This window comes from Cnephaeus nilssonii (assembly GCF_951640355.1).
Source record: "Cnephaeus nilssonii genome assembly, chromosome: X".
Taxonomy (NCBI): domain Eukaryota; kingdom Metazoa; phylum Chordata; class Mammalia; order Chiroptera; family Vespertilionidae; genus Cnephaeus; species Cnephaeus nilssonii.
Genome location: NC_137071.1, coordinates 5,697,191 through 5,707,898, shown reverse-complemented (window position 1 = coordinate 5,707,898; position 10,708 = coordinate 5,697,191). Strand labels below are relative to the sequence as shown.

The following is a 10,708-nucleotide window of genomic DNA, read 5'->3' as shown; positions in this document are numbered from 1 at the left end:
GAACTTTAGTTTAACAAGTCCAACCCATTATTGTTTTTTCCCCAAAACAGCTTTATTCACATATCATACAACTCACCAGTTTAAAGTGTACAATTCAGTGGTTTTTGGTATATTACACTATAATTTTTTTTAAATTACAGTAAATTATATATAACATAAAATTGGTCATTCTAACTATTATATATATATGTATATATATATATATTATTGATAAAATTGGTCATTCTAACTATTATATATATATGTATATATATATATATTATTGATTCTAGAGAAGGGAGAGGGAGAGAGTGACAGACATCAATGATGAGAGAGAATCATTGATCAGCTGCCTCCTGCATATCGCCCACTGGAGATCGAGCCCGCAACCCAGGCATGTGCCCTTGACCAGAATGGAACCTGGGACCCTTCAGTCCGCAGGCTGATGTTCAATCCACTGAGCCAAACCAGCCAGGGCTCATTTTAACCATTTTTTTAAAAAGTATATTTTATTGATTTTTTTACAGAGAGGAAGGGAGAGAGATAGAGAGCCAGAAACATCGATGAGAGAGAAACATCAATCAGCTGCCTCCTGCACACCTCCTATGGGGAGTGTGCTCGCAACCAAGGTACATGCCCTTGACTGGACCTGGGACCCTTGAGTCCACAGGCCGATGCTCTATCCACTGAGCCAAACCGGCCAGGACTCATTTTAACCATTTTTAAGTGTACTATTCAGTGGCATCAGTGACATTCCAACCTGTTTTTAGAGTCTGGGTATTGACTCAGCTTTGAAAGTCAGGAGACATCTGAGGACAAATGCCTTTCTAGGATTTATTAAGTCAGTGAGAACCTGAAAGTCAACACTTTCCAGAAAAAGAATATTTGGTTCAAGTGTGATTGGAGTGAGCCTGGAATTTCCGTCAGAAGCCTAGGAGGGGGTTCTAACTCCACCTTCTAATAAGTGAATACCTTTGCCTGGGCTGGTGTTGCTCAGTTGGTTGGAGTGTCCTTCTGTACACCAAAAGGCGATGGGTTCGATTTCTGGTCAGGGCACATACCGAGTTCAGAAGGCAACCAAGCATGATGTTTCTCTCTCCCTTCCTCTCTCTAAAATCAATTAATATATACATTATATATAATATTTATGTATATATATAAAATGGGTGAATACCTTTGACTTCTTTTTTTTAAAATATATTTTTAAAAAATACATATTTCTTTATTGATTTCAGAGAGGAAGGGAGAAGGAGAGAGAGAGAAACATCAATGATGAGAGAGAATCATCGATCAGCTGCCTCCTGCACGCCCCCTACTGGGGACCGAGCCCGCAATCCAGGCATGTGCCCTTGGCCGGAATCGAACCTGGGACCCTTCAGTCCGCAGGCCGAAGCTCTATCCACTGAGCCAAACCAGTTTCAGGACCTTTGATTTCTTACTCTTCAAGTTTCTTCACCTCCAAAAGGAATATAGTACTGACTCAACAAATAGCAGAGGTGGGGCCCAGCCCATTCAGCCTTACTTTTGCTTTATCTCCAGAAGCACTCAAAACAATGGGGAATGCTGTGATCCCCAGGGAAAAGACAGTTTTACAATTGTTCTGAAAGGTGGACTTCTTCAAAATAAAAGATAAAAAAAACACACAAATCAACTTAATGGTGGGCTTCTTTTCCATTTCTTTTTTATCCTCAACTCTATGTTGGTAGTAGGCTGTGAATGAACACTTGTTGAATGAAGACACACCCTTATCCCACACAAATTAGTCAATCTCCACCCTGTTATCAGATTTGTTTTCCTGCTCACTTTATTTTCCATTTTGGATTAATATTACAAAAGTTATCATAAGAACCCCTGAGTATTCACAAAATATCTTTCCTCCATTAGCCTCATAGATAAATAGAATAAGAAAAAGATGAAGCTCTACACTCTGTGGTAAAGAGTCTGACTTTGGAAACGGATGTTTTCTATTGATATCAAAGGAAAGCAGAGTTTGCCATCCCAAAATATGCCTTTTGGGGTATCGATTATTTTAAGCTGGTTATTTCTTTTTTTTATTTTTTTTTTGTTATTTCTTTTTTAATTTAATTAATTTATTTTTTTTTTATCCTCACTTGAGAATATTTTTCCATTGCTTTTTAGAGAGTTAGAGAGATGGAAAGACAGAGAGAAATATCAATGTGAGAGAAACACATCAATTGGTTGCCTCCTGCACGAGCCCTGACCAGGGCCCGGGCCAGGGAGGACCCTGTAACCGAGGTACATGCCCTTGACCAGAATTGAACCCAGCATCCTTTGGTTCACAGGCTGACGCTTCTATCCACCGAGCAAAACTGGCTAGGGCTAAGCTGGTTATTTTCAAGAAACAAAAGACTCAGGAAGAACCTTTGACCTCCCGCACCCCCTCCTCCAACTGCCTAAAAGAATTTAGATAGGGGACCTCCTCCAGGAAGGGAGAAATAATCAGATAACTAGTTTAATATAAACCAGTGTGTGATAGACAGGGAGGAACCTAGCATGGCCTCTTTGATCAAAGTCCTCTCTGTATCATATTGTTTAAGATGGCCCAGCAAACATATAGTTACCAAACATTTGCTTTTCCATCTCTGCATGACTTGCCTTCCTTGCCCTTGGAGTCCCCCAAACACCACCCCACCTTAGCTCATAAGCCTTAACTGCCCGATTTGCCCTCAAATTTAATATTCTCTTTTTGGGGGGCAGTATTAAAAATATACACATTTTTATTGATTTCAGAGAGGAAGGGAGAGGGAGAGATAGAAACATTAATGAGGAGAGAGAATCTTTGTTTGGCTGCCTCCTGCACACCCACAACTGGGGATGGAGCCTGCAACCCAGGCATGCATCCTGACCAGGAATTGAACCGTGACTTCCTGGTTCATAGGTCGATGCTCAACCACCGAGCCACACAGGCTGGGCACTTTTTATATTCTTATGAAACCTCTGCATGCACATAAGTAATAAATTTGGTCATTTTCTCCTGTTAATCTATCTTGTGTTAATTTGATTAGTCCAGCCAGAAGAACTTAAAAGGGTAGGAGGAAAATTATTTTTCCTCCCCACAGTGTCCTGGTTTTGTTATTTATATTAACTAATGTACAGTGCCTTTGGTCAGGGCACTCCACATCTTTAATAAGCCTCAGGTCCTGTATTACAAAAAAAACCAAAAAACCATAATTACTGTTCTGGTTGTAAAAAGGAAATGAAGTACTGAATTGTGGAAAGGAAACCTTGCATACATGGCAGGTGTTAACTATTACCATCATTTCAACCCATTTCACAAGCACCCTTTCTACAGGGTCCTCTGGATTCTGGAAGATTTGTTTCATAGCAATCTCTTCTATGCCTCCAGCCTTTTTTTACAAGGTTTTTCCTCCTTTCAAGTATTTATTTATTTATTTATTTATTTATTTATTTATTTATTTATTATTTGCCTTTGAGGAGGCTTGGGTCTCCCCTCTGGTTCCTATTGAGTGGAGCCTCTGCCCATTGCCCCAGAAATTGACATCAGTAACCCTGGATCTTCACTACTTCTTCTACAACACTGTTCTGTCATTCTTAGTGGGGAGAAACTCCCTTTTGTTTTAAAACTTATTTACTTTTTCCTTAGAATCCTCTACCCTACCTTGTTGCTGTCATCTATTAGCTTCATATTTACTCGGTTTCTTGGCCTCAATTGCCTCCTCCAAGTTCCACCATCCTTCCAGGGCCCTTGAAGTCCCTTACACTGGCCTGGTGGGCGCTAGACCCAATGCCAGCAATGCCCATCTCACTTGACTCCGTTTCAGCCGTCAGACCCTAAACCACATCATCTGAAGTGCTTCCCCTTTGATGACTTCAACACCAACACCACTTTGTGGAGACAATTTGCCAGTTCCCTCATTTCTTTCTTTCTTTTAAAAAATATATTCTTATTGATTTCAGAGAGGAAAGGAGAGGGAGAGAGAGATAGAAACATCAATGATCAGAGAGAATCATCGATTGGCTGCCTCCTGCACGCCCAACCCTGGGGATCAAGCCCACAACCTGGACATGTGCCCTTGACCGGAATCGAACCCAGAACCCTTCAGTCTGCAGGATGATGCTCTAGCCACTGAGCAAAACCAGCTAGGAAAAGTTCCCTCATTTCGATGGGCCCTTGTCATTGGTCCCTTTCTTCTCTTTCTCCCAGTCTATCAGCTTCCTGCTGCTCTCCATTTCTTTCCTCTGTGAACTAGAGCGCTGGTGGATTACTGCAATCACATTCTTTCAGTGTCCTCAATTTCCTCACTCTCTTGTCTTTCTACTCCACTCAAACTCTGGTTTTGTCATAAACATCCACATTTACATACCTACCTGTAGCTATCCTATAAAATTATATCTGTCCCAGCTGACATGGCTCAGTGGTTGAGCATCAACCTATGAACCAGGAGGTCACAGTTCCATTCCTGGTCAGAACACATGCCTGGGTTGCAGAGTGTGCAGGAGGCAGCCAACATCATTGATGTTTCCTTTTTCAAAAAAAATATTTTTATTGATTTCAGAGAGGGAGAGAGAGAAACATCAATGATGAGAGAGAATCATTGATTGGTTGCCTCCTGCATGCCCCCTACTGAGGATGAAGCCTGCAACCCCGGGCATATGCCCTTGACCAGAATGGAACCCGGGACCCTTCAGTCTGCAGGCAGATGCTCTATTCACTGAGCCAAACTGGCTAGGGCTCATCATTGATATTTCTTTTTCTTCCTCTCCCTTCCTCTCTGAAATCAATCTATATATATAAAAGGCTAATATGCTAAATATCCAACTGTCTGACTGGTCGCTATGACCACCAGGGGGCAGACGCTCAATGCAGGAGCTGCTGTGATGCGCAATGGCCATTTACAGAGAAATGGCACTGCGGACCTGGCGCTGACAAAGCAACACTCAGCTTCCCCCAAGTGGGATATAGGCCCTGCCACCACCCTGGAGTGACAGCTCACCAAATCGGAGCCAATGCTGCCAAGACCCCATGGTGTAAAACATAGCCCACAGCCCAGTTCAGCCCAGAAACGGTTGCTGTGGGCACTGGGTAATGATGTCACGTAGCAACGCCCAGCTTCCTCTCCCTAGCCACTAGCCTCCTTGGAGTTTCTTCAGCCCAGAAACACAACTTGCTTTATAGCCAGGTGCAAACATTTTACACTTTAATCAAATGTTTGTGAAGCATTTTCCTGTGCCTCATCTCATTTGATCCTCACAGAAGTCCTGGTGTAGGTAGATTGGAAACTCAGTGGAATCCTGTTTTCTTTTCATTAGCCAGAAAACGGAGATTTGGAAAGCTTAGAAACTTGACCCGACTGAAAAGAAGTAAGAAATGGTGGACTTTGAAAATGACTTCAGGTTTTCTCGCTGTGCAGAATCTAGTCAAACACTGCTGCAGTTAAATATTTTATTTACCCTTTGTTCTCCCTGGGTGATCTACAATAATAATCTGCTTCATGTTGATATTTACTGCTGTGTTGCTGACAATTACCTGAAAGAGAAGTTGGGGTGCTTCACTGGGCTGGAAAAAGTTTAGCTACATCAGAAAGCAGGTCTAATTAAGCAAGTTCAATATATGTGTATATATATATATATATATATATATATATATATATATATATATATGGCTAAGTTGACTTGTGCACGTGCAATACATATAAAGTTCTCCCTGGCGCCAACCGCATGTGTGTGTTTCAATCTGTCATTATCGATCATGAATTTGGTTGACACTTCTGTTATAGAGAAAGGGCGAATAGCGATGTTAAAATATTTTTTCTAATTAGTTTCCTTTCAATGTGCACGAATTTGTTCACTGTACCACTAGTAAAAATATATAATATATATATATATAAAATACAATTATATCTGGACATCATTACACAATTATGGTTTCTAAACTCCACCAGGTGTTCAATGGCACTTGCCTATCCTGGCACTGGTTATTCAAAATTTTCACTACTTTCCTAACCCTTCCATTTCACTCCACACCCTTCCGTTGTCCATAGTTACATCCTCTCTCCTTCAGTGGTTTGGGTATGTTCTTCCCTTCACCTTAACAACCTGCTGTGTCCTTTCTCAGGACCAACCATCCTCCAAAAAGAGTCACTTCACTTATGAAGTCCTGATTGTCTGCCCGCCCCCCCCCCCCATTTTTCTACGCGGGTATTGTTCTAGGAATCTTACTGATTCTAATAGATGTTTAGACCGACCCCCCCCCCCCCCCCGACGGAGTCCCTCAAAGGCAGGAACCCTGTTTTATTTTGGTCCTCTCCTCCGCGCTTCTGCAGTTCCTGGAGCCCAGCAGGGGACCCACAAACGTCTGTGACCAGGTGAGGCTCTTTACAGCGGTGAGAACCGGACGGGAGGACCCAAGCAAGGCGCCTCGCGGGGCCGAGGGGCCCGGGCTCGGGGGGAACGTGGCGTGCACCTGGGTCCCCCCCCCAAGGGCCTTTGCTAAATGAGCCGAGGAGGGGAGGAGCAGTCCTGGGGCAGAGCGAGGCCTGGGGCCAAGTGCCTCCAGGGCGGAGGGACGGGCAGCTGTCGGTGCCGGAGGAGTCACTTTTTAGGCGCTGGTTTTGTTGCATTGCACAAACCTGGTGCAAACCCCGAGCTCACCAGCGTGAGTCAGCGGGGCCGGCGGCGGCGGCAGGAGGGGGGAAGGTGGGCGAAGAGAACGGCGCGCACCCCGAGGCCTGGACCGGAGGTGGGAAGGACCCGGAGGCGACGCCGGGGCACTCCGGAGGGCGGCCCCCGCCCCAGCCCCACAGGTGAGCGCAGGCCGGCCGTGGGAAGGAGCCCGCCGTCCCCGCCAGTCAGCCTCCGGGCGCCGCCACCACCGCACAGGTAACCCCCCCCCCCCCGCCCGGCCCTCCACCGCACCCCCGGGGCCTCCGGGCCCGCGCCACCCCGCGTCCCCGGGGCCTTCCCACCCGGCGCGCGCGCGGGAGGCCGGGAGCCTTTGTCCCCTCCCCGATGGCGCTGTCGCCCGGTCCGGCGGGGGCTGGCGGCCAGGCGCATCCCCGCACCCCGCACCCCCCGCGCACGCAGACCCAAGGGGTGCGGGGCTCGGCCGCTGCGCGGGTGCCCTGCGCCGTCGGAGCCCGCCCCGCGGCGGCCGCGATCTGGGGTGGGTACGGTCGCGTCTCCGGGGTGCGTGTCTCCCCGCCCCGTTCCTCCCGGGCCTCGGGAGCCCCGGGAGCCCCCAGAGCCCCGAGATGGCGTTGGCGGAAGTGAAGCCCCGCGCGGAGGGAAAGGGCCTCTCTGGCCCCTCGCCTAGCGCGCTCGCTCGTTCAACCGCCACCTCGCGTTTCCCCCCCATCAGCTCCTCGGGGCGCACCGGGCCGAAGTACGCAGCCGGGACCGAATAGCTCTCTTTCTGCAGCGCTTTTTACAGGTTTGATGGCTAATTTTCCCGTGTCGGAAAATGTCCCCTGGTGAGATGTGCAGATCGGGGTCTGACGAAGTCTACCCCCGTGGAACCACTCCCCTGACGCGTAGACCGTTTCCATCACTCCAGAAAGTTCCTTCGCGTCCCTTCCAGACGATCCACACGCCCTCCCCCCCCCCCCTCCGCCCCTACTCCCTTGATTTCGAGCATAGCTTAGAAAGGTTAATATGCTAAATTAGTTTTGCCTGTTTGAGAACTTCATAAAATGGGAACCTTCAGTAAGGACTCCTGTTTCTAATAATACGTTTTAAACGGTCGTCGTTGACCGAGGATCTCTTGGTGCTTTCGGATGTTTTCAGTTGCTTTAGGCCTGCCCGGCTGTGTGGCAGCCACTGGCCCACCACACTGGAAATGTGGCAGGTCCCAGTTGAGATGTGCTGTGAGTAGACACACCTAATCTCCGAAGATTTAGTAAGAGAGAGAGAGAGAGAGAGAGAGAGAGAGAGAGAGAGAGAGAGAGAGAATGTGAATGTAGAATATCTCACTAATTCTTACAGTGATTATGTGATAAAATGAAAGTTCTTTGGGTACATTGGGTTCCGTTAAGATGATTAAAATGAACTTCATCTGTTTCTTTTTTGATATGGCTACTAGAGAACTCACAATCACACAGAAGGCTCGTGTAACGTTTTTATTGGACAGCAGACAGGGCAGCCCTACACATTCCATTTTACAGACAGTTGGTTCTGCTCGCTGCGTGTGAGCGTGTATGAAAACTGGTCTTCACGCGGGAGAAAAAACATCTGGATTCAAGGAAGTAGCCTGAAGAGCCTGCCTTTTCCTGCAGTTTTAAAACGTTGCTTCAAACTTCCTTGTTTACTTAAAAGAGGTGAAAAGGACTAGATGTATCTTTGGCATTCAGTGACATTTTCAAAGACTTTGTAAAATATCTAATGTGCTTTAAAAAGGTATCTCGTGCTTTTGAAAATATCGAAAACTAGTAATTGCCTACACCCCAACCACCTAAATATATTAAAATTCAGCATTTTAGTGCGCTTTTGACCAGTCTTAATTAAAACAATAAACAAACATAGGTGAGATGATACTATGTTCAATTTTATATCCCACTCTGTTCATATAACATAAACATATCTTATATGGAAAATTCTTAGACTTTTTGACAACCATATAATGTGACTTCACATGAATACACTTCAGTTTTCTTCCTTTTTTTTAAAAAAATATATATTTTATTGATTTTCCACAGAGAGGAAGGGAGAGGGATAGAGAGTTAGAAACATCGATGAGAGAGAAACATCGACCAGCTGCCTCCTGCACACTCCCTACTGGGTATGGGCCCACAACCAAGGTACATGCCCTTGACCGGAATCGAACCTGGGACCCTTGAGTCCGCAGGCCGACGCTCTATCCACTGAGCCAAACTGGTTAGGGCTACACTTCAGTTTTCTATGGCATTTTTGGGGGGCAGTTTTTGATTTTGCTAACTTTTACAAATCGGAAGTCCTTTGAATAGCGTGGCCGTACCCTAATAAGATACAATTACAGCACCGCTTACTTGCCCCTTAATTGCACAGGAAATGTGAAGTCCAAGAGGGCAGGGACCTTGACTTCTTGTTCACCCCCATATCCCTGGACCATGGAACATGTCTAGCATATATAATAGACATTTAGTAGACATTTGTGAGGTGATTGAATCGGGGAGGAGATGGCTCTGGGAAATGATAACAGCTAACTTTCTTTTAGCACCTGTGTACTTGGCCACACACCTCCATAAGGCAGGCACTGTTATGACCTCTGTGTAATACATAGGTAGAGAAAATCGAGGTTTAGAAAAGTTGAAGTTGCCTGGGGTCATAGCTGTAAATGACAGAGCCAGCATTTGAATCTAGGCTCTCTGACTCCAGAGGAGGGGCACTTATCAGAGTAGAAGAAATCTCCAGTGGGAGGGGTAAGGGAAGGCTGTGAAGAAACGACCACTATAGTGACTACTTGGGCCAGAAGGAGTGGAAAGAGACGAACATTCAGGTCCATTTTGGAGATGCATTATGGGTTTGGATTGAGAATCTTTGAAGCTAAACTAGCTCGGTGAGTGGATGACCAGGTGGCATTGAAGGAGATCAACTACACTGTGTATTGAAAGGTAGGCCCAAGGACTTAGGGCGGCCATTTGGGATGGGATATGTATATTGTGGATGGCTTCAATTTACTTGTCCTGACCATGGTCAACTAGTTCAAACTGAACTCACAGCTCAGAAGTGAGATAACTTTACACCGTTCAGTTTCACATAGTTTGCTTTGAATGATAAGCAGAGGAAACTACAAAATCAGGATGGGCTTTTCTTTGAGGAGGACAGAAATGATTTCTATTACCCATTTATCTTGTCCATCCTCCTCAAAGAAAAGCCCATCCTGATTTTGTGCTTAATTTCCAAGTATTTTTTTAAAAAAATATTTTTACTGATTTCAGAGAGGAAAGGGAAAAAAAGAGAGAGAGAGAGATAGAAACATCAGTGATGAGAGAGAATCATTGATGGGCTGCCTCCTGCATGCCCCACACTGGGGATTGAGCCTGCAACCCGGGCATGTGCCTCGACTGGGAATCGAACCGTGGCCCCCTGGTTCATAGGTTGACACTCAACCACTGAGCCACGATGGCTGGGTTAAAGTTGCTTTTTAATTGATTTCAGAGAGGAAGGGAGAGGGAGAGAGAGATAGAAACATCAATGATGAGAGAGAATCATTGGTCCAAGTATTTTTTAAATTGTGAATTATAATAGAAAGTGGGATTTATAGTTATTAGTTTTTGTTAGTTTCTCTCTCTTTTGCAGTTGTAATATTATGTTAGTGGTCTTACTCAGTTGCCCATTTAGCTGCCATCCCTGACTACGAAAATCATGCTGTTAAGGCTTTCCTTTCATGTGCATGCTGAAATGGCGAGAATGAAGGCATAGGCTGAAGGGGAAAACAGTGGCTCTCAAAGTAGAGAAAGCCAAGTAGCTCTTGGGCTCCCCGCCTGCCAGTCAAAAAGAGTTTGAATCAGACAGCCACAGAAAAGTCAAATAAAATTTCCTTGTGACATAATACATTTTTTTCCCTGCTTGGATATTCCTGCATGGTAAAACTGATAGGTAAGGACAAAAATTCAGTTAAGGAGGACACATTTATTCCTATTAATAGTGATGTTAATAGCTCACCTTCTTAAGTTCTTACTATCAGTTAATGTAGGGATTGATTTTGACCCTCCATACCAGGTACCAGCAAGCATTTTCTGTTAAAGGCCAGATAGTAAATATTTCAGGCCAT

At 45.3% G+C, this 10,708-nt stretch overlaps 1 protein-coding gene across 5 annotated transcripts in view; it reads left to right on the top strand.

The window, feature by feature from the left end:
* Positions 1 to 6,263: 6,263 nt before the first annotated feature.
* Positions 6,264 to 10,708, top strand: part of CTPS2 (CTP synthase 2) — a 126,534-nt gene continuing 122,089 nt past the window's right edge. Inside the window, exons 1-2 of one of the 5 annotated variants that reach the window (XM_079765501.1) lie at positions 6,463 to 6,840; positions 8,121 to 8,273. The gene's annotated coding sequence lies outside the window, so the exon portion shown is untranslated. Of the gene's footprint in view, positions 6,327 to 6,462; positions 6,841 to 6,898; positions 7,391 to 8,120; positions 8,274 to 10,708 lie in introns of those variants that run through there. The other 4 variants (XM_079765503.1, XM_079765502.1, XM_079765500.1 and 1 more) reach the window with 4 other exon arrangements.